Source organism: Ceratotherium simum, chromosome 17, assembly GCF_057802395.1.
Source record: "Ceratotherium simum simum isolate JZ-2026a chromosome 17, ASM5780239v1, whole genome shotgun sequence".
Classification (NCBI taxonomy): Eukaryota; Metazoa; Chordata; class Mammalia; order Perissodactyla; family Rhinocerotidae; genus Ceratotherium; species Ceratotherium simum.
In genome coordinates, this window is record NC_141916.1 from 2,237,324 (window position 1) to 2,263,893 (window position 26,570).

The window sequence follows — 26,570 nt, forward strand, 5'->3', positions numbered from 1 at the left end:
CGCCTTCCATTCTGATAAGTTTTTAGGTAAGGCCATCCCCCCTTCTTCCTGGTACAGGGAAGAAGATACCTTTACAAACGGAGATTTTCTTTACAAATGTAAATGTCTCTCATAAAGGGTAACCAGAATTAAGAATGGGCTTAGCAGTGACTCACCCAGACACTGGAGATGTCTATGGTGATGGCCTATTCTGGGATAGGCCTTCCATCCCAAACTCGTTGGGTCAGTTAGTGGGGGTGGGGGCCAAAATGTCATTCAGACAGAGACATATTTTGAGTTCTCAAATTCCAATCCCCCATAGTTACTAGCTGCTTAATCATCAATGGCTGTTTGCCGGTTACATTTTCAGGCTGACAATGTTAGTCTATGTTTTAATTGCAGTTATAATTAATTATGACTGTGACAGTGGTGAGTGTGACATTTAGGAGAAAATAAATAGAAATGATTTAATAAACATATTTCAACGCCCATGAAAGGTATTTCCATTACTCAAATGGACAAAAAAGACTCTTACTTGGAAGCCTAAGGGCACAGGGGACAGAACAATACATTGTGTAGTTGGCGTGCTTGTTTCAGATTCTGTATGAGGATTTTTCTTCTGTTTGCATGCCCTTCCTCCAAGGCACAAAGTGTGTTCTCGCTTTTGCAGGTGGGGTTAGTGAGACTTGGCGAGGTTAAGTGACCTGATTCAAGTGGGTGTGTGATGAGGCAGGGCCGGGTGCACACCAGTGCTCCTTGTGTTGGGTCAGCAGCTGCTCCACAGGCCTGTGCCGTCTGGTTCCTTTGCTTGGATGTCAGAAGATCTAATGAACCAGACAACCGAGACCTGAAGATTCACATTTTCCTATGGAAAGGAAACTTTCCTGGTTGCCAATAACCAGGCCAAGATATGGGTCATAAGTTTCTTTAAGAAACATCAGTCAGCTTGAAAAGCGAGATCATCCACCTCACCTGCATTTATCAGTGATATCTGACAGGAGTGTCAGGTGCCGAGGAAGTAAAGGATGGGCCTCAGCCACAGCCTACGCTGCGTCTCTTCCGTTGCCCAAATGTGCTGGTGGTTTCACACAAGGTATCCGATCTGCCTCTCAGTTTGTACCTCTTTTTCTTTTCCTGTAAAACATTCTCTCTCTAGATAGATAGATGGACAGATAGATAGTCATAGGATATAATGATATAATGATTTATGAATTGTCACAAGATATAATGATTTATATATGATATATAAACACACTGTACACACATATACGTATATTGTACATATAAATGCACACACACATATGCACAAATGTAATCATGTCTTTTTTCCTGTCTTTCTTCCCTTTTTTTCTTGGCCTGCCTGTCCTCCCCTCCTCCCCTCCTCGTTTCCTCTCCCTCTTCTCACATGGGCCATCCTCTGAAGGAAACCATGTCATGCCCATGTCCGTATCCTTCCATAATTTTATCACTGCTCATATAAGCCTATTTAAATAAATACATATATACACATGTTTATACACATACATTTTATATAGGTCATGTCATTTTTTTTTCTTCACAAGGATGAGATCATATTGATGCCTTTTCTGCATCATGCTTTCCTCACCCAGCATTTTCTAGTGGAAATCCCTTTAAATCAGTTTGTACAGCTGTGGTTCAGTCTTTTTAATAGCTTCATAATATTCCACAGGTGAGCAGTACCATAATTTACTTGGCCATTTCCCTACTTATGGACATTCACATTGTTTCCAGATTTTTGCTACCAAGAACAACACTGTAATAAATATCCTTATACTTATAATCTTATGCACTTTTGATTTTATTTGTGTAGCTAGATTCCCAGGAGAAAGATTATGCATCAAAGTATACAGACATTTTTAGTGGATGTTACCTGATTGCTCTCTACAGAATCTTTTTCTCATCAATTTCTCTACGGAATCTTTTTCTAGTCAATTTAACGTAGACCTTTGAATAAAATACTGCCGACGTTAATTTTTACAAAGTTTTTTTGAGATATAGAAGTTACCTATTAATTCTGTTCGTTACTTCTTTTATAATATGCGTTTTTAATTTGATATAAATATGTCTATATTTTCTATTATAGCTTCTTGATTTTCCTCTATACCGCCTTCTCTTACCTAATCCTTTTGACTAACACTCAACTTCCCAGAATCAGCTCAGACTCAGAAGTCACCTCGTGGATGTCCACCATCCCTCCTTCCGTCCACCCCAGGCAGAGGGAACTCTCTCCTGTACAGTCCTACTGAGCACATGGTATTTAACTTGTCTGCGTTAGTCAGCCCGGCCGGACTGCAGGCTTCTAGATGGCAAAATCAGCGTCCTGTTCATGTTTATTAAATCCAGCACCAAACACAGTGCTGGATTACGTAGGCAGGACTCAATATTTAGTCCGCAAATGACGTGTTTCAGTGTTTTTATGTAAATTCTTACTTTACACCTAGTTTAAATGACTTAGTGCTTCTAAAAAACTGAAAACAAAAGATTGGGTTAACTAAATATTTCTGAATGACATGACAACAATGCATAGTTGTGATGCTTAACAGATATTTTAGGGGGAACAAAGAGCATTTATTCATTTCACCACAGACTCTGAATTACTACGTGGAGGGAATAAGACCCAATGTGCGTTTTATAGACATTAAGTCCTTTTCCAAAAATGAAATGTCCTGCATGTGTGATGCACGTACTTTTGAGAATGTAAAATGAGATCTATACTGACACTCACGGTTCTTAGAAGACCACCACCCTTGAGGCTTTATAGAATTTTCATTTGCTACTTTCCTGCCAGAAAGCACCCTATTGGGTAAAATTCCTGTAGAATATGTGTATCATGAAGAGATTGGTATGTTACAGTTCTTCTTACTTCATATTTTCGTAATTTGTCTACTTCAATGACTATTGAGGACAAAAATTAAAGAATCGAAATATTAAAAATGAAAGATGTGACTTTGCATAATTCTTTATTAAAAGTGTTTTTTCTTAACAGAAGCAGGCAACGTGACAACTATTAGAATAAAAACATAAAGAGGCAACTATCCTGAAACCTAGTGTTAGTTTATGCTTCTATAATATTTACTGTTTGGAAGGCAAGAGTAAACTCAAATTTATGTTAAAGCTGAATTTGTCTTAAATCAGCATGCAGGTCCTGGCAGTTAATAGGTCTCAATAAGTACTTGCTGGATCAAGGACCAATGAACTGTGGTAACAGACAACCTCATTTATAACTTTGTTATATTTAGAGTTGTTTTAAAATACTCGCGCCCAACATTCTCTAGCTGATGGCTTTTTTTAAAAAAGTTAATCCTCAAAGCGTGCATTTCACAGGCCCTAATATTGCTCAAGGACTTTAGCCAGAAACCTACACTTGGCGTGTCTCCCGTTCACAATTTAGGGCCCAAAGCAGCTTTTAGTGACAAGCTTAGGGTGGTGTTTTTTGAGCATTGGCTCATGCACGGTTTTTGTGGTTTTGGTGCCAAGTGTAAACAAACTGAAAACTAAATCTAAAACCAGACTTGTCTTCAAAATTTGACTCAGGAATGTGGGCCTTCCTCTATACACTATTGGGCAAACTATAAGCATATGAAGGAAGGTATGAAGTTTGATGTGGGCAGCAGTTCTGAAAAACACAAAGTGATGTAAATCTTGTGGCGCCATTCGAGGCACTTGGAAGAGAAATCAGAGAGTAGAATTCACTTATAGAATCTGTTAAACAATGTATCAATTCTTTAGCAATAACTTAAAATGTAAAATACTGCCCAATCTTCCCTTCAGCCAACATTCCTCTCTCCCAACATCTGGGAAAGCCGGCAGGGGAGGAAGTAGACTGCTTCTAATTACCCTGTGGCAGCCAAAGATTGCTTAGAGTTTCAAGGTGTGAGGTGGAGCCAGGGAGAATATTAAAAACAGTAAATAGTTTTCACAGATCTTTCACAGATCTTTATCTTGAAAAATAAATGAAAACAGACAGCTCTGCTTTTCTTCTTTTGCCTTTGGCATCACTTTCCAAATACTTGACCCTGATCAAAAATTGTTATTTTTTGACAACCCCCATCAGGGTCTGTGAATTCTCCTTGAGTGCTGGAGAAAGAAGCAGGTCCCACTGATCTACCCCCAACAAAGTGGCTGAATCACAAACATGGACACGGGGATGCAGAGAAGACGCTCTGGCTCTCAGAGACATCCAACTCAAGTGACATTTGATACAATTACTTCATAGTTACAAAGATAAATTGAAGGCAGAGACAACCTTCCTGAACTCTCTTCTCCTTCCAAAGTCTGGTCTCCATTTTCCTGGACCAGGTGCTTATCTCCATTAAAATAAGTCTGTAGACCAGCCTACCAACCAGTCTTGTGGTTTCCAGAGCAGTGAATTCAGACCATGCCAAATTTATTACTTTTTGAAGCTAGGAAACTCTAAGTCCGACTCACGAGCCTTCCGCAAGACTTCTGAGGTTTGAGGAAATTGTGCCTCCCTCAGGTCCTCAAGGAGGCTCTTCTCCTCACTGAGCTGGAAGAACAGGTGAAATCAGCGTAACAGTGAACTGGAGCAGCCAGTTTCCCTGGTATGGGACCATTGTGCCTGAAGCGGGGACAGCCTAAACTCCAGAATCCTTTCATCTATACTTAGTCATGAGAAGCGGAACCTGAAGTGACCACCCTCTGGAGACCTAGCTTCACAGTCACAGGGCTCCCATGTACGGTCAGGACATATTCATTGAGCACCTGCTTAGTGCCAGGCAGTGTGCCAGGCTCTGGGAATACAACCATGAGAAAAACATACACAGTTTTTGCCCTCAGAGGTCTCACCGTGTAAGGGAGAGAAGCAGGTACTTACAACAGCAATTGTGTAAGAGTGAAGTGCCATGGGGTCACATAAGAGGGAGCACCCAGGAGGAGCACTGCACCTTGAGTGTAGCCACCCCACCCCTTTCCCTGTTTCCTTATGATTGGGCAATGTTAGTATTCTGGCCTGTGAACACAGGAAGACGGCAATTAGGAAATGAGAGCCAATTATCTCCAACATTTTACACGTACACTTTGCTCCTTAAACACTGCCTTTGCTGTACGAACAGACTTTTCCACTTTGGGAAACTAAGAGTCAAATGTTACTCAATAAACCAGTGGTAGGTATTCTCCATGGTGGCAGGAAATCTCAAACGCCTTTCATATCTGAAGATTCAGACAATCAAGAAGCCAGGAGATGAGGCCAAATGTGATACCATATTAATGTCAGACTTGCAAAGGCTTTAGTCCTCACATGTACAGTTATATAGACCATGCATTTTGAACTCTGGATGCTTCTGATTGTGAGCCAAAAAGAGCCTCCTTGGAGAGCAAACTGTCCATAAACGAAAATTTCCTCTTGATTTTGGTCTTTGTGAGCAATGATTAAATCTTGCTTAGTCATCTGTCATCTTCCAAACAGCACAATCCTAGTCCAGGTTCCCCAGAAGCAGACTCTGAGATGAAGACTCACATGTAAGTGATGTACTGAGAGAGTGTCCCCCACGAGGAGGTCATGAAGGGGGTGGGAGAAGCAGGACAGGAAGAGGGGGAATCCAAGCAAAGACACAATTTCAGGTAAAGTCCCAGCTTCTACCTGATCCCTCAGGAGGGCAGCTCAGGAGTGTAAACTATCTCTCAGAGTGTGTCCAACCAGAGGTCAGGTAGTTGGTCTTTCATAAGCCCATATCAGTCACTCACTGGCCACCCAGGGAGACATAAACTCTCAGGCACTTAGGCAGTTTTCTGTGTGAGTAAACAACTCTAGTATGCAAGGGTGGGACTCAAAGTGAGTTACAGGTGCAAGCGATTTAGAAGTAAAGACACAGAAGCTCAACAAGAGGTACATAGTACCCATAAAAGGGATACAAAGGGATCTGGGTAGAGCATTGACAGGCTTGCTAAAAGCACCAGCTGCTACAGAAGATACATAAAAGATGAAGAGAAGGGAATCAAAGCATACTACTGCAGAAAGTCATCCATTCACAAAGGAAAACAGCAAGAGAGGAGGAAAGGAAGAAGGGAACTATAAAACAGCCAGAAAAAAATTAATAAGATGGCATTAGTAAATCCTTACCTATCAATAATTACTCCATATATAAATGGATTAAATTATCCAATCAAACGGCATAGAGTCGATGGATGGATAAAACACAGGACCCAACTATATGCTGCCTACAAGAGACTCACTTTTTAACTTTGAGAACACACATAGGCTCAAAGTGAAGGGATGGAAAAAGATATTCCATGCAAGTAGAAACCAAAAGAAAGCAGGAGTAGCTGTACTTATGTCAGACAAAATAGATGTTAGCTCAAAATCTATAACAAGAGACAAAGAAAGTCATTATATGGTGATAAAGACGTCAATTCATCAAGAAGATAGAGCAATCATAAATATATATACACTCCACATCAGAGCACCTAAATATGCTAAGCAAATACTAACAGATCTGAGGGAGAAATAGACAGCAATACAATAATAGTGAGACTTTAATACTCCAGTTTCAACAGTGGATTGATCATCCAGACAGAAAATTGATAAGGAAATGTTGGACTTGAACTATACATTAGACCCAATGGACCTAACAGACATATACACAACATTCCATCCAACAGCAGCAGAATACACATTCTTCTCAAGTCTTAGCAAATTTAAGAGGATTGAAATCATACCAATTATCTTTTCTCACCACAATGGTATAAAACTAGAAATCAGTAACAGGAGGAAAACTGGAAAATTCATAAATATGTGGAAATTTACAAAACACACTCCTGAACAACCAACGAGTCAAAGAAGAAATCAAAAACGTATCTTGAAGCAAATGAAAATGGAAACACAATACACCAAAACTTATGGGATGCAGCAAAAGCAGTTCTAAGAGGGACATTTATAGCAATAAATGCTTACATTAAGAAAAAAGAAAGATCTAAAATAAACAACTTAACTTTATTCCTCAAGGAACTAGAAAAAGAAGAACTAAGCCCAAAGTTAGCAGAAGAAAGAAAATAACAAAGATCAGAGCAGAAAGAAATGAAACAGAGACAAGAAAAACGATAAAAACATCAATAAAACTAAGAGCTGGTTTTTTGAAAAGATAAACAAAATTGACAAACTGTCACCTAGACTAGGAAAAAAAGAAGACAAATAAATGAAATCAGAAATAAAAGAGGAGACATTACAATGATATCACAGAAATACAAAGGATCATAAGAGATTACTATGAATAATTATATGCCAACAAATTGGATAAGCTAGAAGAAAGGGACAAATTCCTAGAAACATACAACCTACCCAGACTGAATCATTCAGAAATAGAAACTCTGAACAGACCAATTGCTGGTAAGGAGATTGAATCAGTAATCCAAAACCTCCCAACAAAGAAAAGCCTAGGTCCAGATGGTTTCCCTGGTAAGTTCTACAAAACATTTAAAGAAGAATTAATGCCAATCCTTCTCAAACTCTTCCAAAAAACTGAAGAGGAGGGAACACTCTCAAACTCATTTTATGTGTTTAGCATTACCCTGATACCAAGGCCAGATATGGACACTATAAGAAAAGAAAACTACAGGCCAAGATCCTTGATGAGCATAGATACAGAAATTCTCAAAAAATGTTAGCAAACCGAATTCAACAGCATATTAAAAGGATCATACACCATGATCAAGTGGGATTTATCCTTGGGGTGCAAGGATGGTAAAACATAGGCAAATCAATAAATGTGATACATCACACTAATAGAATGAAAGATAAATATTATACAATCATCTCAATAAATGCAGAAAAAGCATTTGACAAAATACAACATCCTTTCATGATAAAAACTCTCAGCCAATTGGGCAGAGAAGAAAACTACCTCAACATAATAAAGGCCATACATGACCAGCCCACAGCTAAAATCATACTCAGCAGTGAAAGGTTGAAAGCTTTTCCTCTAAGATCAGGAACAAGAAAAGTGTACCCATTCATACCACTCCCATTCAACATAGTAGTGGAAGTCCTAGCCAGAGCAATTAGGCAAGAAAAAGAAAGAAAAGGCATCCAAATTGGAAAAGAAGTAAAACTGTCCCTGTTTGCAGATGATATGATCTTATATATAGAAGATCCACCAAAAAACTGTTAGAACTAATCAACAAATTCAGTAAAGTTGCAGAATACAAAATAAACATACAGAAATCAGTTCTGTTTCTATACACTAACAATGAAATATCTGAAAAAGAAATAAAGAAAAAAATCCCATTCACAATAGCACCAAAAACAATAAAATACTCAGAAATAAATGTAACCAAAGAGGCAAAAGATCTGTACACTGAAAAATATAACACATTGATGAAAGAAATTGAAGACACAAATAAATGGGAAGATATCCCATGTTTGTGGATCAGAAGAATTAATATTGTTAAAATGTCCATACTCCCCAAAGCAACTTATAGATTCAAAGCATTCTCTAACAAAATTCCAATGGCATTTTTCATAAAAATAGAAACAACAATCCTAAAATTTGAATTGAACTATAAAGACCCCAAATAGCCAAAGCAATCTTGAGAAAGAAAAATAAAGCTGGAGGGATCATGCTTCCTGATTTCAAATTATACTACAAAGCTTAATAATCAAAACAGTAAGGTACTGGCATAAAAATAGACACAGAGACCAATGAAACAGAATCAAAAGCCCAGAAATAAACCCTCCCATATATAATCAACTAATATTTGACACAGGAGCCAAGAATACTGATGGGGAAAGAATGGTCTCTTCAATTAATGGTGTTGGGAAAACCAGATAACCACATGAAGAAGAATGAAATTGGACCCCTGTCTCACACCAATCACAAAAATTAACTTGAAATGGATTAAAGACTTAAACATAAGGCCTGAAACCATAAAACTCTTAGAAGAGAACACGGGGAAAAGCTCCTTGACATTGGTCTTGGTAACGATTTTTTGGATGTGACACCAAAAGCACATATAAATGAGTGGGCCTACATCAAACTAAGTCTTCTGCACAGCAAAGGAAGCCAGCAACAAAATGAAAAGGCAACCTATGGAATGGGAGAAAATATTTGCAAACCATATATCTGACAAGGGGTTAATACTGAAAATGTATAAGAAATTCATGCAACTCAATAGTAAAAACAAAGAATTCAAATTAAACAATGGGCAGAGGAACTGAACAGACATTTTTCCAAAGACATACAAATGGCTTACAGGTACATGAAAAGTTGCTCAACATCACTAATCACCAGGGGAATGCAAATCAAAACCAAATTAAGATAGCACCTCATGCCTGTTAGAAGGGCTTTTATCAAAAAGACAGCAAGTAACAAGTGTTGGTGAGGATGTGGAGAAAAGGAAACACTTGTGCACTGTTGGTGGGAATGTAAATTGGTGCAGCCACCGTGGAAAACAGTATGGAGAGTCCTCAAAAAGTTAAAAATAGAACTACCACATAATCCCGCAATTCCACTTCTGCATATATGTCCAAAGGAAATGAAAACAGGATATCAAAGAGGTATCTACACCCCCATGTTCATTGCAACACTATTCACAACAGCCAAGACATGGAAATAACCTGTGTCCATCAACAGATGAATGGATAAAGAAGATGTGGTACACACACACACACACACACACACACACACACACACACACACAGTGGAATATTATTCAGCCATGGGAAAGAAGGAAATCCTGCCATTTGTGACAACATGGACAGACCTTAAGGGCATTATGCTAAGTGAAATTAGTTAGGGAATACTAAGACAAATACTGTATAATATCAATTATATGTGGGATCTAAAAAAGCTGAACTCATAGAAACAGAGAGTAGAATGGTGGTTGCCAAGGGCTGGGTGATGGGGGAAATAGGGAGATGTTGGTCAAAAGGTACAAACTTTGAGTTATAAGATGAATAATTTCTGTGGATCTAAAGTACAGCATGGTAACTAGTTAACAATACTGTATTATATAATTGAAAGTCACTAAGAGAGAAGATCTTAAATGTGCTCACCATAAAAAAATGGTAATTATGTGAGGTGATGGAGGTGTTAACTAACACTACTGTGGTAATCATTTCACAATATAAATGCATCAAATTGTCATATTGTACACCTTAAACTTACACAATGTTATCTGTCAATTATACCACAATAAAGCTGGGGAAAAAATCTAGAAAAGAAGTTTGGAGTCTGATTTTTGGGTCTTGAATATCCAGTTGGGGTGTTTACATTTAATTTTTTAGATATTGGCTTATCACTGCAAGTTTTTGAGAAGGGAATGATATGGTCATAGTCACTTAATCCTAGGACATAATAGAGTGCCTGACACATACAAGGCTGTCTATAAATATTTGTTTAAAAGAATTGGGAATCTTTTCCAATGCCTTACATGTAATTTCCTTACATGTAAAAAATGAAGGTAGTTAACTAGGAATGCTCTTAAATTAGGATTTTGTGAATTATCGTGAGGTATTTGAAGGTTCTTTTCAATAAGAAAAACTCACAACTGTTCTGAATCTAAAGATGTTAGATTCTGTCTGAATCTATAGATGCCCAATAGAATGGAAACAGCTAAAACAAAAGGAGATATGTTGGTAATTCAAAAGAATTCAACCATCAAGCAATAAAATATAGGATTGCGTTCTAAGGGTAACTAATGAGAATTAGAACAAAATTGTGGCCTTCCTGTAAAGAATTTTCCATGGCAAATCAAAGATGAAGTTCCATGCAGAACTCATAAAGAGTTCTGCAGCAGAAAAGATCCAGGAAATAGTGTGGAAAAGAGATAAGAGCCAGCCTCCAGCCCTGAGTGCACCAGAGCAGAAGATTTTTGGAAATGTGTGGCCAGGAAATTTGAAGGCCTCTGCCGTTACAATCTTTTTTGCAGGACCTTATAAAAAGAAAGGGGAGAGAGGAACAAGGACTCTCAAAGAAAAAGATTCTGGTGTACAATGACTTGTACATAGTTGATGCTCAATAAATATTTATTGATAAAAGTCAGTGCACAGAAATGGTGGCACACAAAATAGCATTAAAAACAAGCAGGAAAGTGGCTGACAGAATAACTGATTTGCCATCCAGCTGTTGTTTGTGGAGTTTGGTGAAAGGGGAAGTTTGGTGGAGAGCTCCATCAGCCAGCCCATGACGCCTGCTGTGCCCACAGACCTCATCTCATGAAGCACAAGCAGCTCTTTCTTCATATACTTGCCTGTGCCCCAGAATTCTCACTCTAGTCCCAAATGATAGGAGCGGGCATTAGTTCTTGAGCAAGGGAAGGTTAGGTCAGGTGCCCAGGAAATGGCAGGACAGGAAACTGCCCAGTGGGTGCTCCACATTGAACGGTGACAAACTGAGCCTATCAGATGCAAGATGCCCACAGACAAGAGAGTGAGGAGTGACAGACAGTCAGTCCTAGAGTGAGACCAGATGCCTGGGACAACTGGACCCACCGTTGTGTCCCGAACAATTAGAAGCCACTGCTTCCGATTCCCTTGAGTCTATTCTACACTCTAATGTTGGCGTTCTAGAGGACTACCTGTGCCTGCTCAGACAGCTCCCCGAGCTTCCTCAATTCCGTGCGTATTGTTCCATAGGTCCACACCCACACAACACGGATATCTCAGCAGGGCTCCCCCTTGCCACCTAAAAGAGACAAACTCTTAGAGACTTGGGTTGTAAATCCATATTATATATGTAACCGTTGGGTTAAAAAAAGAGGACTTGTCCACTTTAAGAAATCAACTTTTAAAAGCATTATTACTGCCCCTGCAAACCTGCTCTGTGGGTCAGCTCTTCCCTACCCCTTGGATAAAATCTAGGACGGGATGCATAACTTTTCTGGTTATTCTTAGGTAATAGAAGTCTTCCATCATTTCTACCAAAAACAGTCTCTGTTTGGTAATTGAATATTTCCAGGTCAGTGTGCTTAAAACAAGTCAACAGACAAGCCCTCCAAATGTCAGTGGAAGTGGAGGGCTCTCCTGTCCCCCAGCTGGGCCTGCAGCAGGCAGGAAGCGTGCCGCAGACAGGGGGCAGCCCAGTGTCTTCTCCTCACCCTCCAACTCCACCCTGCTCTTAGTCACTGCAGCTCCCGACCCCTCCAGAGAGGGAGCAGGGGTGGGGTCGGGGAAGGTTTCGCTTGATTGGCGCCCACACTATGCCGGTTTTCTGCAGCCTTGAACAATATTTAAGGCTGGCTCTCTCGTGGGCACTTTCATGGGTTCTCCAGAGACCCACCTCCACCCCCAATCACCAGGCATCTCTCACCTGTGGTTTCTAGATACGGGCACTGTACTTGCCAGCTGGCCACATAGGACTCCTGGCTCAGCCTGTGGCCGTGGGGCTGTATACCTTCGGCATCTCTCTGCTAAGGTTTCCTCATGTGGCCTCCTTAGGCAGAATCTAAGATAGCAGCTCCCTGACTCTCCCTCCTGGTGCACTAGGACCCTCTGTCCTGGGAATACACCACAGTCCTTATTCTACTTCCAGGTGCTACCTGGATGAGCCTACTGCCCTCATATTCACCAGGTGTCAATCAGACCCTGGTCTGTTATGCACCCCAAACATCAGTCTCTCCCTGAAGCCCCTCCCTCTAGCCTTGAAGTGACAGAAAACCACTCTCAAAACCTGCCTGTGAGGGGAGGGGGGATACTGTGGGCCTCACACTTAGATCCTCTCAGTGAAAGAATCCTCCTTCTAATCTCCAGGTTTCTAGCCAGTTCAACACTTTTATACCAATTCTAGGACAGCTCGCTCCTTTGCAAGTCCTGCATAGGCAGTCGGGAGTCTCACTTCAAAATGCAGGAGCATTTGGAACCCATTACCTTGGGGCCTCAGCCAAAAATGAGTTTGAGATAGTTCCATTTTAACAGCCTGTTGCATGTGTAAAGACCTTTCTATCATTCAGGAGACTTGCAGATTTTTTGGTCATTATTTCATCTTTCAAAAAATTGGCGACAATCTATCCATTAGGAACCTTACTTTTTAAACCTACAAAGCAGAGTCTAACATAGAACTGAATGAGACAGCCAGTGAAAAGTCCTTAGCATAGCACTTGGCACAGACTAAGTGCTAAACAAATGCTAGCACTTACTTTTATTATAATTAGATATCCTTCCACCAAATGAAGAAAAAGACGTGGATCCGAGCACCTCAGTTGGTTCGGTAAATATCTGAGATCCATTCAGCCCCTTTGGTCTCCGTTGAGTTGATGAAAGTACAGCAGGTAATCACCCAAGCATGAATTCTCTTCACTGATTACCATTGAAAGCTGTTTCACTCCTCCGGGCCCCCTAGTGGGGAAAATCCACTGATTAGTCTAAGGGGTGAAGGGTAATAGATAAGAATATACATCCCTTAGAGAACAGAACCATCAGTACAGCTGCCTGAATTTGAACTGTTCAGCATCTTAGAAAGGGTCCGTTCTCACCCCTGCTCAAGACCCCCACCCTCAGGAACGTGGAGTTTCATAATCTGTGCTCCAATAACCTCATCCCCTTTCATTTGAACCCTACAATGTTTCTCATGGTTTGTTTCTAAGTATCTTAGTGGTTTTTTTTAACTGAGGTCTAATTGACCTATGGCATTATATTAGTTTCAGGTGTACAACATAATGATTCCGTATTTGTATGTATTGTGAAATGATCACCACAATAAGTCTAGTTAACATTCGTCACCTCACATAGTTACAAAAGTTTTTTCTCTTGTGATGAGGACTTTCAAGATTTGTTCTTAACAACTTTCAAATATGCAATAAGTATTATTAATTATAGTCACCATGCTGTACATTACATCCTCATGACTTATGTTTTGTGTGTGTGTGTGTGTGTGTGTGTGTGTGTGAGGAAGATCAGCCCTGAGCTAATATCCAATGCCAATCCTCCTCTTTTTGCTGAGGAAGATTGGCTCTGAGCTAGCATCCGTGCCCATCTTCCTCTACTTTATATGGGACGCCGCCACAGCATGGCTTGATAAGTGGTGCATCAGTGCACTCCCGGGATCCGAACCTGCGAACCCTGGGCCACCAAAGCGGAGCGTGCACACGTAACCGCTTGCACCACCAGGACAGTCCCATGACTTATGTATTTTATAAGTAAATATTTTATAACTGGAAGTTTGTACCTTTTGACCCCTTTTACCCGTTTCTTCCACCCCCCACTCCCACCTCTGGCAACCACTGATCTCTTCTCTGTATCTATGAGCTTTTTTTTTTTTTTTAATTCCACATATAAGTGAGATCATACAGTATTTTTCTTTCTCTGTCTGACTTATTTCACTTAGCATAATGCCCTCAAAGTCCATCCATGTTGAGCAAATAGCAGGATTCATCCCTTTTTGTGGCTGAGTAGTATTCCACTGTATATTGATGAACATTCAGGTGTTTCCATGTTGTGGCTATTGTAAATAATGCTGCAATGAACATGGGGGTGCATGTATCTTTTCAAATTGGTGTTTTTGTTTTCTTCCGATAAATACCCATAAGTGGAATTGCTGGATCATATGATAGTTCTGTTTTAATTTTTGGAGGAACCTCCATGCTTCTTTCCATAGTGGCTGCACCAGTTTACATTCCCACCAACAGAGCACAAGGGTTCCTTTTCTCTACATCCACGCCAACACTTGCTATTTTTTGTCTTTTTGATAATAGCCGTTATAACAGGTGTGAGGTGATCTCTCATTGTGGTTTTGATTTGCATTTCCCTGATGATTACTGATGTTGAGCATCTTTTCATGTACCTCTTGGCCATCTTATGTCTTCTTTGGAAAAATATGTATTCAGATCTTCTGCCCATTTTTTAAATAGGATTGGTTTTTGCTTTTGAGTTGTTTGAGTTCTTTATGTGCTTTGGATATTAGCCCCTTATCAGATATATGATTTGCAATTATTTTCTCCCATTCAGTAGGTTGCCTTTTCATTTTGTTGATTTCCTTTGCTGTGCAGAAGCTTTTTAGTTTGATGTAGTCCCACTTGTTGATTTTTGCTTTTCTTGCCTTTGCTTCTGGTGTCAGATCCAAAAAATCATCACCACAACCAATGTCCAGCAGCTTACTGCCTATGTTTTCTTCCAGGAGTTTAATGGTTTCAGGTCTTACATTCAAGTCTTTGATGCATTTTGAGTTAATTTTTGTGTGTGGTGTAAGGTAGTGGTCCAGTTTCATTCTTTTGCATGTGGCTATCCAGTTTTCCCAACACCATTTTAAGTTTGTTAGTTTGTATCATAACCAATGCATCTTGCTGGCACCATCAGAGTGCAAGAGCGTGTTCTTTTACGTTCAAATTAATAATTCAAAGCCTCAGCTGTTACAAGAATGATTTCTATCCTTGCAGAGTTTTTCCTTTATAGGCCCAAAGCCCCAGGAGGTTACTCAATCTAATACCTCTTGTCGCCTCGTGGAAAATCTGCTTGGTGCACTGAATTTCAGCATTCTCTGTGGCTGTTGCTGAGGTTTCCACGAAAAGAGTTGTCCAACGTGATGGATGTTCTGTAATGCGTGTAGAGAGGTGTTTAAGAACACATGTAATAAAGATGCTATTAAGAGTGATAGTAAATAAATAAATAACACACCCTCCCCCCGAAAAAGAGGTGGTCCAGCATTCTGCCCAGCACCTCTGCTTTGATGACAGAGATATAAGCAGCAGTTTCTTTAAAAGGGGCAGGAGATGGATGCAAAATGAAGTGGGCCTGACCCCCATCTTATAGCTCTTTAGTTACACAGCTCTTTCGGCTTATGCACACGCTCGGTCATTTCCCCAAGGCCACCAACAGTGACAAAGTGTCTGGGAGAGAAGGATCTCCAACCTCAGCCATGTTGAACCACCTCCCATGACAATCAGGCTCTGGAGAGAAACTGAACCACTAGTCCACATTGCCCTTTCCAGGGGTAAGCTTCTCAGGGTCGAGTGCTCTCCTGCTCAGTGGCCTGGAACTAGGATCAGTATAATCCATTTAGAGATGTTTTATTAAGGAAGGGGGTTGGTGCCCCATCCCTCTCCTTCAAATCTCCTTGACTCTTGTACCAGTTTGCCCATTTTTTCCCAGCAACATCTGGGCTCCCTTACCAGAAGGGGCCAGGCAGGTAGAGCTTCTCCAGACAAAGAAGATCTGTGCAAGGCAACTGATTGGGGCCCCAGCTAGAAAGAGAAACAATGCTCATCAAAGTAGTGCCTGTTGTTTATGTTTGCGTGGAGTTTCATTTAAAGGAGGTGGGGAAGGAAAGTTAATGTTCTCCCACATGGGGCGTCTTGCTACACATGTGGTTGAACCACTTAAAAACTTCAAAATGTGTGGTGACTCGTCAATATTGGGAAGATCTAAACTCCAAGATGGACTTACAGCCACTAACCAGGAGTAGACATCTAAGAAGCCAGCAGGAGAACAAGTCCTCAAGGCTGTCAGTGCTGAATGAGCTGGAAAAAATCAAGGAAGCTGCATCATTTTGAGGGCTGACCAATCTCAAAACAGATCTGTGATTGCATCACACAGCACACACCACATGCGATGATGTTGGCAGGTCGTGGGCAGCAACTATTGTGGCAGCAACACGTCTGCCATCAGTTGAGAGAAATTTATGACCCAGATGCCAAACATACTGAGTCACCTGGAATCCTCTGCCACCCATACCTCCCACTGCTGGCTGCACAGATATGTACGTGTGGTGTCAGGAGGTGATTTTAAAAAAATCCATCAACACACATAAAGCTGGCCATTTAACTCTTCTGTCTGGAACAGAAAGGATTTTGTCTGTTGACCTATTCTTTACTTGGTAGTGAAGGATATGACGGAGAAACTGGCTAAACTATAATCTATTGGCCTTTTGGATTATTTTTGATGGATAATCTTGTCTTAACTGGATGGAACATGGCAGCAATGTAAAATTTTAAACTTTTCAGAAAATACAAAGTCAGAAACACAAGAGAAAGTCTGGGTCCAACAGAGGTTTGCAAACTATCAAAGATGACAAAGCTCCAGGCCACAGGACAAATTTTGGCTTCCCTGATTAAAAACAGCTAAAATAGCATTCACGTCTTGCCACATTTTCTACCCTTTTGCATCCTTCACTATTTTCTAAGGGTAAAACTCCAAACTCCTTAGCCTGAAACACAAAGACCTTGACAATCCAGCCCAAATCCTTTTCTAGCTTTATGTCCTCCCCGCTAAAACCTGCACCCCACTCTTATAGGGCACCCAGCGTTCCCGTTCCCCGGATGTGACGTATAGTATCACATAGTCTGTACTGTTCATAGGCTGGTTCTTCCATCCAAGAGGCTCATGCTACCTTCTCGACCTCAAACTTGGCTCAAAGGTCACCTAAGAAAGGCTTTATAACTGGTCACTCCCTCCTCTGTGCTCCAATAACACTTAGCACTTAATTAGATTATACTATTTTATCACACAGTATGGGGATGATTTGTTTACTCATATGTCTCTTCTATTAGACTTGAGCTCCTTCAGGGCAAAGACGATATCTCATTCTCTACACCGCCCTGGGCCCAAGAATGCCTGGCACAAAGTAGCTACTCAACAAACATATGTTCATGCGTGTTGGCAATTGAGGATCAACAACGTGCTGAACAACACCCCTTTTTCTGACCCAGAAGCCAAGCACCCAGCACCAGGCTTAGCCTGGATAGGTTCTGAGACCAATCACGTAGTTACCCAGGAGGATATGAAGATCATCTGACTCAGGTGACCCAGAATCAAATGGATGTTGATGCTCAATCTGCTCTGAATTTATGCCCCAGTTATAGAAGCTGGGCTTTGGCCTTGGTCTTGGGAACGTACTCTCAACTCATCACTAGATCCACACTTTGCTCTTGTGTGTCCAAGTTTCTGTTTTGACAACATGCTGTCCCAAGGACTACCAAAAGTGAAGTTCCTCCCTCTCTCAATGCAATGGAAATTGCAAGACATCGAGAAGCTAGCCAAAAAATTTCACCTTTAATTCTCCATTAAGCACGATGCCAGGAGCACCCATACCTGTGTTGCTTCTAGTCCTTGATTTCAAGGTGAAATTCTCCAAGTGTCTAAACCATTATAGTCATGGCTCATTTAGCAATGGGGGCTTTTCCTAGAGACACAGGTAAAAGGCAGCATTGTATGGGTTCTAAATCATTGCTGCAAATGTTTTGACATTACTCTCATCTAGGAACAGCATCTAGGTCCCCACTCCTTGGATCTGGGTGGGCATGTGACCACTTTGACCAATAAAGTATGGCGGAAGTGTTGCTGTGTGACTTCTGAGGCAAGATCATAAAAGGCCATGCAGCTTCCTCCTTGTTCCCTAGAGGACAGCTCTTGGAGCCCTGAGCTACTATGTAAGAATTACGACTACTCCGAGGCCACCATGTTGCAGAGGCCAAGTATAGGTGCTCCAGTAGACAGCCCAGCCTTCCAGCCATCCCTGCTATGTGCCATTTTTGACCCTGTAGACCCAGCTGAATATTACCAAGTGACCTTCATCAGTGTTATTTAGAAGAAAAATCACCATGCTGAGCCCTGTCCAAATTTATGACCAATATACATAATCATAACATGTCATAAAATGATTGTTATTTTAAGTCACAAAGTTTGGGGGTAATTTGTCATGCAGCTATCGATAGCAGAAACAGAGGCAGACAGTGAAATGCCCCGGTTCCCTCTTGTTGTTTCCCTCAGGGAAGACACTAAATTTCTATAACATTGAGGATACTGATAAACACATGTTTCTTTAACTTTTTAATAGAAACTTAAAAAGCAAGCAAGTATAATTTCTAAAATTAAAAGGGACTGTTGCAAGGGGATTTGCAAATGTAGTATTTCTCTTTGCTCTTTATAGACTTGCAGCCCACCTCTGGGAATGGATACACAGACTTGTGTGCTCACTTCAATAGGACAGTCGTCTCAGTGTCTGTTAATCCCATCTGCTTCCCTGGAAAAGGGAAACTCACGACATGAGACTGTCAAGAGGTCTCAGGCTCCGTGAAGGGGATGCTTCTCTGTGTCTCCCATAACATGACCCCAATATCAAGCTCCTCCAAGATTTGCCTGGTACCTAATCTATACGTCTGGTGGTGCTTACCCCTTTCTATCTTGCATTTTAGATATTTGCATTTATTTCTATAGTAGTCAAAGGTTAACTGCAGAGACAGAATGTAGTTAAACAGGAAGAAATGTTTTGCAGGATATTAAATGACTTGCCAAATTGTTGGGAGGACAAAAGAAGCAGAATCTATGTTGAACCACACAGCAGAGCCAAGACTCTAAGTTCGCTGCTGCACCCTCTGTGATCATATAGCCACTGGGTCCTGAATTATATCCCCACTGCCACAACTGGGAAGCAGCACCATCAGGAAGTCACCGAGATCTGGTGCCTGTCTCAGCCCCAGAACCTCAGCATCTCGGCTGCAATCTGCTCCAGCAGAATAGAGGCCCCGGACTCATCTCTGAACTCCCACAACCAACAACTCAGTGACCATGGCGTGAGCAGAGACAGCAGAAGGAGAAGACATTATGGCCTCCTGTTTGCTTCTGTTTTCTTAATTTCCCTCAAGGGCATATGCGCGGTTGAACCTAAATCACGTCCAGAACCTAACAGCAAAGAATCTGGGAAACGCAGTTTCTGCTTTTGTTTTTATGTTTTAGCTTTCCAGGCTTTGTAGTATAAAAAGGGATCCCACTCAAAGGAAAGTGGGATAGATGCTGAGTGTCAATCTACAGTGTCATCATAATGTAGTGTTTCTTCTACTAGACTACAAGAATTTGGATCTACCTTTATGTCCCATCTCCCAAAGCATCTAGCAATTTCCAGGTAGTCACTTGTTTGAGATAAGGAAGAGGATGTAGGGAGGAAAAACAAAGAGAGAAGAATCTTGAAGTCCTAGTGCCTCTTGGAAGTCCCCACCAGGAAATGGAGTCCTCAAGGGTAGGATAATGTGATCTTAGTCTTAAAGCTGCCGCCGTCTTAGATATTCTCCATTTTCCCTGCCTGCTCCCAGGCCCACTCCTCACTTCCCTCCACCCTGCTTTGTGCCCTGGGAGGCTGACCTCTACAGATGGCTTCACCTGGGTTCCTGTGCCCTCTGACTTCAGGTTGGGCTTAACCAATGGGAGGCACCAGTGAAAGATCAGATGGCAAGGAGAGAGAGGTCAGGTTATTTATTCCCTTGGTGCCGTCTGTACCGGGCTGTGGTTCAGCTGTAGCTACTTTTCTCTACCTAATGTCGGTGCCCAAGTCAGAGCACCTGTCGCGTGGCCCTACCCACCAGCCACAGCTCTCAGTGGGGTCTGCTAACTGCTCCTTCTCTTGCCCCTTCAGGGCCAGTTGCATTAATGGCTTCCCACTGACGTCACTACCATCAGTCAGAGTGCATTACCATCCTTAACCTTTGCAAGGATACTGGTTAACGAGTGGCCGTTTGCTAGCACCCAGGACACAGGCTTCAGTGTGATTGTTAGTTCCAGAGACCATCACCCTGCACGCTCTATGACCTCTTCACAGCACCAGACCTTCCACATCCCATGCTCCGCCTCTCTGGTCAGACTTCCTTCCTTCGGCTGAAGCTGGGTCTGCCTCCTCAGGACCGGTGCCCATGGCACATGAGGCAGGGTGGCTCCACATGAAGTGTCCTGAGATCAAGGGAGCTGGGTCTGAGAGGACAGTGACTGCCATTGGCTGGATTCAACTGCTCAACTTCAGTTCCTCACCTGTAAGGAGCAGACTAGCAACCACCTGTCAGGATTGGTGCAAGGATTAAATCAGATTATGTATATAAAAAGGCTGAGTCAACTGTAGATGGTTTTACAAACATTAGCCATTACATAAGTATTTCCGAAGGCTGGCAGTCACTCCTCTCATCTTTACTCTTACATTTTCCCTTCTGCTAATTAAGTTCCTTATCAGTAGCAAATTGATATCTGAACTAGGACTGTGATCCCGGTGGTTTAAATCTTTGTTCCAGGAGAGAGGAATGAGGAAGTGAAAAGTCAAGGCAGAGGCGGCATATAAAAAGTCATTTTCACTTCTAAATAGAGAACTACCCAAGGGCCCTGAAATTTCTCACTTATTAACTCAGGATGGAGAATTGGCAGAAAAAGTCATGGCTGTGGTTTGTGTCTGTGGACAGCCAACAGAGACTCTGGCCTTGGGCTGGGATAGACAGTTTAGAGTAATTGTGACAGAATGAGACCAGAGTCAAGTGTGGCCAATCTGCTGATTTCCACGGCATTTTGCGTCTCAGTTGTTCCAGATCTCAGACAGCTTTTAGGATTTTAGCTAAAAGAATGGCCAGGACAGCTGGACAGCCTGGCAGAGTTTTAATAGGTTTCGAATCTTGACTTTCCGCTTTACCAGACAAAGAAGCTTTTAAAATATTTAGTGGGTTCTAATTACAAGCAATAATGAAGGGCCTCTGGCAAGCTTCATATAATTATAAAAGATTGGAGTCTTTAAAGAATTTACAAGTTTAGAGAGAATGATTCAATTGTGTTGGAAAGATGAAAATTTGGTTATAAGATCCAGGTAAAATTCACCAAAATTTTCCAGGAGACTATTTGAAAAAAGATCTACTTGATAAACTATCCTAATAGAATCAAATGTCCCAAATCTAAACGAGTCCTATTTAAGTCCCCAAACAAGTCATATCTGCACAAAGATTATAACATTATTCCATTATGATAAGAATTTATACCTCAGTGCCTACACGTAAACAGTTTTAAGAGAACAATGAAAAAGGTATCTGTCCCCTGACACAGCTGTTTAGGATACACACTACCGCACATACTCAATCCCCAGTGTAACACGAGCACCAGCCACGTAGAGCAGACCCCATCACTGTCTGCCTCGCGGCTGAACTGGTGGGTCCCACCCGTCTACCGGCTCCACCTCATCCCATGCACCAGCCCTTGTTGATCTCCTGCCGCGGCTCCTCGGCCTGCAGCAAACAGTCCACCATTCAGAGCATTCCACATGTTCCAAGATGAAACCCAAATTCTTTAGGAATGTTTTATTCGTCGCTGTCTACCTTCTCCATTCCACTACCAAAGGCAACCTGCAACTCCTTGGCAACTTGCAAGAAGGTGGTCCCCTAAGCAAGCCGAGCACAGCCCCACATAGGGATGTTGTCTGGAAGGAGGCAGCTGGCCTCCCTGAGTCATCGCTCCCATCTCTTGTTGTGTGTGGCTGTTCCCCTTTGAGAGGGTGACGGCGGGTGTGGACAGCTGAGCAGGATCAAGCCTGTTGAGACATCACTCGCCACCACAAGCCTGGTCTCAGTGCCCTCCATCCTGGTCAGCCCAATAAAAAATCAAAAAACAAAGGTTTCCAGTTACTGAGGAGTCAGGCCAGCTTAGCAGCAAGTAGTTTTTTGGTTTTTATTTTAAACTGAGTAGCTCTTCCTTTAAGCCCCCTGTGCAGGCTTTCATAGCCCCCTGCATTTGACTTCATTTGCAGTTGCCAGACTGGGTTGAAGTCATCTCCTTACATGTCTGTCTCCACTACTCTGTCTCTTTAAGGGCGGGAGACTTACTTTGTTCATCTCTTGTCCCCAACACCTATCCAGTGCCAGGCACACCTGCCATGTGCTCAGAAAGGGCGTGTTGACCTGAGCAGAATTGGTCTTAGCATGAAGGGAAGAAAAAAATTACACTCTATTGAAACAACAATCTCTCTGGATCCACTTTCTGGCTAATACAATGTAAGAAAATGATTATTAAGTCATTAGATTATATTTGATGTTTTACAGTTATATATCTCCATTCTAAGAATTTTAGTGGCTAGCGAGAATGGATTTGACATCCACAGACTGAAGCTCTCAAAGCATGCCTGTGGTATTATATAGAAGCATGAATCAAAATTAAACCAAGATAGAGGAAATATCCTTTAAATTGCTTAGCATTCTCTTTTTAGAAACTATCCATAAAATCACTTTTTTAAAAACAGCAAAATAATCAGTTTAGCGAATCTTTTGTTAATGATCCTGGATTTCCACGAATGAAAGTTATAACTATGATTATTGTTTTAAACAGAGACGTGAATTATAGGAAACAAGTAATGTTCACTTTACTAAAAAAGAAATTTTATTGATTTCTTTTTTATTTTAAAAGGAATACATATTCATTAATGAAACTTGGAAAAATATGGAAAAGGATTAAGAAAAAAATCATAATGTACAGTCTGTAAATAATCAGTGAAGTAGTCTGATTATGTCTTTTTAGTCTTACTTCCACACACACACGTACTTTTTACACGGTGGAGATCGTATGGTTTATATGGTTTCACATCAGGCTCTTTTCTACTTGACGTCACAGCTTAAACCTCATTGAAAAAGTAAAACGGCGACACCGCTGTGCTCTCGGTCAGGAACCCCTCCGGCCCCATGCTGCCCAGTGGCAGGCTGAGCGTTTCCTCCCTGTGAGCAGTGCCCTGCCTGTCTCTGGCTTTATGCACAGCTGGGTCTTATTTTTATCAATCCGGTTTTCTTTCAAAACCCCTAACCAAATCGTGGACTTGCCAAGAGGCAAGAGGAGAACCCAGAGGAAACCAACACACGAGATTAAAGGGACATGTGATGCAAGAAGAACTGGGGTTCCTTCCCTGAACACAGAGGCCAGCAGGGACCACGAGCTCCCAGGGGACCAGAGATCAGGTTTAATTTGCCTTCAGTGTGTGCTGGGTGCCCCCTCTCGCCCTCCTCCATCTGCTCTGTTCCCCGGGAGGCTGGCCGGTGCATGGCTTCCCTCTGACTTCCAGCTGGTTTGGGCACTGGGGACCCTGATGGGAGATGGAGGAATGGAGGAGAGTGACCCTGGAGGATCCACTCCCCAGCTCCCTCCTCGTGGAGTCACTGCAGGCTGGTGCATCCTCCCACTGAAGGCCACAGCACCTGTCCCCCACTGAAGGCCACGGCGCCTGACCCCCACTGAAGGCCCCGGTGCCTGTCTCCCACTGAAGGCCACAGCGCCTGTCCCCAACTGAAGGCCACAGCTCCTGTGCTCCCCTGAAGGCCACAGTGCCTGTCCCCCACTGAAGGCCACAGCTCCTGTGCTCCCCTGAAGGCCACAGCGCCTGTCCCCCACTGAAGGCCACAGCGCCTGTCCCCCACTGAAGGCCACAGCGCCTGTCCCCCACTGAAGGCCACGGCGCCTGACCCCCACTGAAGGCCCCGGTGCCTGTCTTCCACTGAAGGCCACAGCGCCTGTCCCCAACTGAAGGCCACAGTGCCTGTGCTCCCCTGAAGGCCACAGTGCCTGTCCCCCACTGAAGGCCACAGCACCTGTCCCCCACTGAAGGCCACAGCTCCTGTGCTCCCCTGAAGGCCACAGCGCCTGTCCCCCACTGAAGGCCACAGCGCCTGTCCCCCACTGAAGGCCACAGCGCCTGTCCCCCAGTGAAGGCCACAGCGCCTATCCCACCACTGAAGGCCACAGCTCCTAGCCCCCACTGAGGGCCATGGCGCCTGTCCCCCCACTGAAGGCCACGGCGCCTGTCCCCGCACTGAGGGCCACGGCGCCTGTCCCCCCACTGAGGGCCATGGCGCCTGTCCCCCCACTGAGGGCCATGGCTCCTGTCCCCCACGGAAGTCCACAGCTCCTGGCAAGCACCCGTCTCCATGGGGTACTCCTGACCCCAGCTTCTGGTAAGCAGACCCTCATCCCTTCAGGCCTGGGCTGAGGCGGGTGAGGGTGCTCCATTGTTAGAGATTCGAGGCCCTGCACCCCCCTTGTGTTTCCCCACACTAAGCCCATCTTTTAAGTAGTCCTCTTATCCAACTCCCTCAAATTACCCCACTTGAGGAGGCCTTCTATTTCCAGCCAAGACTCTGACTAATAGAAATAGTTAAACCTTGTGTCCTTTTTCTAAGCCTGGAGTACTTCGTTCAATCTTCAGAATTAAACTATTACCTGAGTTTCCTTCTCAGGGTCATTTGAGGACAACAAATGTATAAATAACCTGCCTCCGGTTCCAGCAAGCGGCTGTTTATAGTGGCCGTGGGGCCACTGCTGTGACGATGACGATGAACGCAGCAACAATAGCTGTTTTCACGCTCCTATGTGATGCCTGGGCTGGATCAGGAAGGTGGCTGTTGTTCCCATTTCAGAATCGGGGAAATCCGGTGTCTAGACACGCAGGTAACTTTTACCTAACATCGCACGGCTGACGCACGCGTCCCCTGCCTCACCTTCAAGTCTTCACTCCGAGGCCGCGCTCCCAGTGAGGTCTCTCCGGCTGGCCAGGTTCGGCGTTTCCACCCCTCCGCGCTTCGTCGGCGCCCTCAGCATCTACCGCCAGCTGACATGCTGTATCTTTCCTCGTTTATCTGGTTGAACGTCTGTCTCCTCCTGCTTGCGCGTAGGCTCCATGAGCATGGCGCGGATCTTGGCCTCATCCACTGCTTTCTCCCAGCCCTTAAAATAATTCCTGGCACATAGCAGGGCCTGAGCAAGTATTTTTGAATGAGTGAATGACAAAGCTGGAATTCAGAGCTAGGGCTGCCTGACTTGAAGGTCATTGTTTCTCTACAACACCCTCCTTAGCAAGTTTCAATCCAGGTAAATAGATAATAGCCTCAAAGAGAAAAGATAATAGCTTTATTTTGTAACTCCATGCAACTGTTATGCAGCCTGCTGTGACTGCAACATGACAGCTAACGAAAGAAAACAAAGGATGCTCACAAATTCATTTTCAAAAATACATTCACTGTCAAGACGCTCAGACACAGGTAAGGCCGCGGGCTGTGACAGAAATGAGGTGCCCTTCAAAATGCCAGGGAGAAGGGGATGGAGCGATGGGTTTTGGCGCAGACAGCGGCCCCCACTGCCGGCCTGGTGCGGGTGAATGGAGGCTTTCTTCAGGGCCGGGGGAGCTGAGCCAGCACGGGGAAGTGTGGGTCCGGGAGGGGCAGCCGTTTCTCGGGGAGGCCACCAGGAGAGGCCTCACTGAGAGAGCGGCCTCAGAGCCAAGACTTGAAGGTGAGGCGGGGACGCGTGCGTCAGTCGTGCGTGTTAGGCAGAAGTTACCTGCGTGTCTAGACGCTGGACTTACTGGACTCTGCAATGGGAACACGAGCCACCTTCCTGATCCGTCCTGCAGGACCCGGCCCAGGCAGTGCATCCTGAGTATGTCCTTTTGCTTGCTCTTCAGACACTTATGCTCCATCTCCCGTGACCGTTACATAAGAAAGGGGGGAGGAAATAATAGTTCCTGAGCAGATTGATGGTAAGAAGTAGGTGCAGCAGAAAGCCCCTGCTCTCCGACTACGCAGACACCAGGAGGGTTATCACCAGGCGGTCTGAGCACGCCCTGGCCTCAGGCGTCCTCGGCCTCCCTGCCTGCTCTACCTCTCCCTTTGACCTGGGGCAAGTTCAACACCTTTCTAAGCCATTTTCCTCGGTTATATAATTGGGTGATGATGGTACTTATTTCATCTTTGTAAGGATTATAGGAGATAGTCTTTGTACCTGGCACATAAGAAATGTCCACTAAACTAGTGCTCGAAGTCACAGGTATACTGTCCTAATAACTGGATTCTAACGGAGTGCTCTACTGGCCGGAGGAGGGTCTCATTTTCTCCGGTACCAGGTCCCTTATCACAACAGGGAG

The 26,570-nt window shown here is 43.2% G+C and overlaps 1 long non-coding RNA gene across 2 annotated transcripts; it reads right to left on the reverse strand.

Moving 5' to 3' along the window:
- Positions 1 to 268: 268 nt before the first annotated feature.
- LOC147914674 (uncharacterized) lies at positions 269 to 25,369 on the reverse strand. 2 transcript variants are annotated; one of them, XR_015554868.1, is made up of 4 exons: positions 25,150 to 25,369; positions 15,372 to 15,476; positions 13,087 to 13,285; positions 269 to 1,131 (listed from the first exon to the last, which is right to left on the reverse strand). It is a non-coding gene; the product is annotated as an uncharacterized LOC147914674 (long non-coding RNA). The 2 variants fall into 2 exon arrangements; XR_015554867.1 differs by lacking the exon at positions 269 to 1,131 and adding an exon at positions 10,926 to 11,636.
- Positions 25,370 to 26,570: the final 1,201 nt, after the last annotated feature.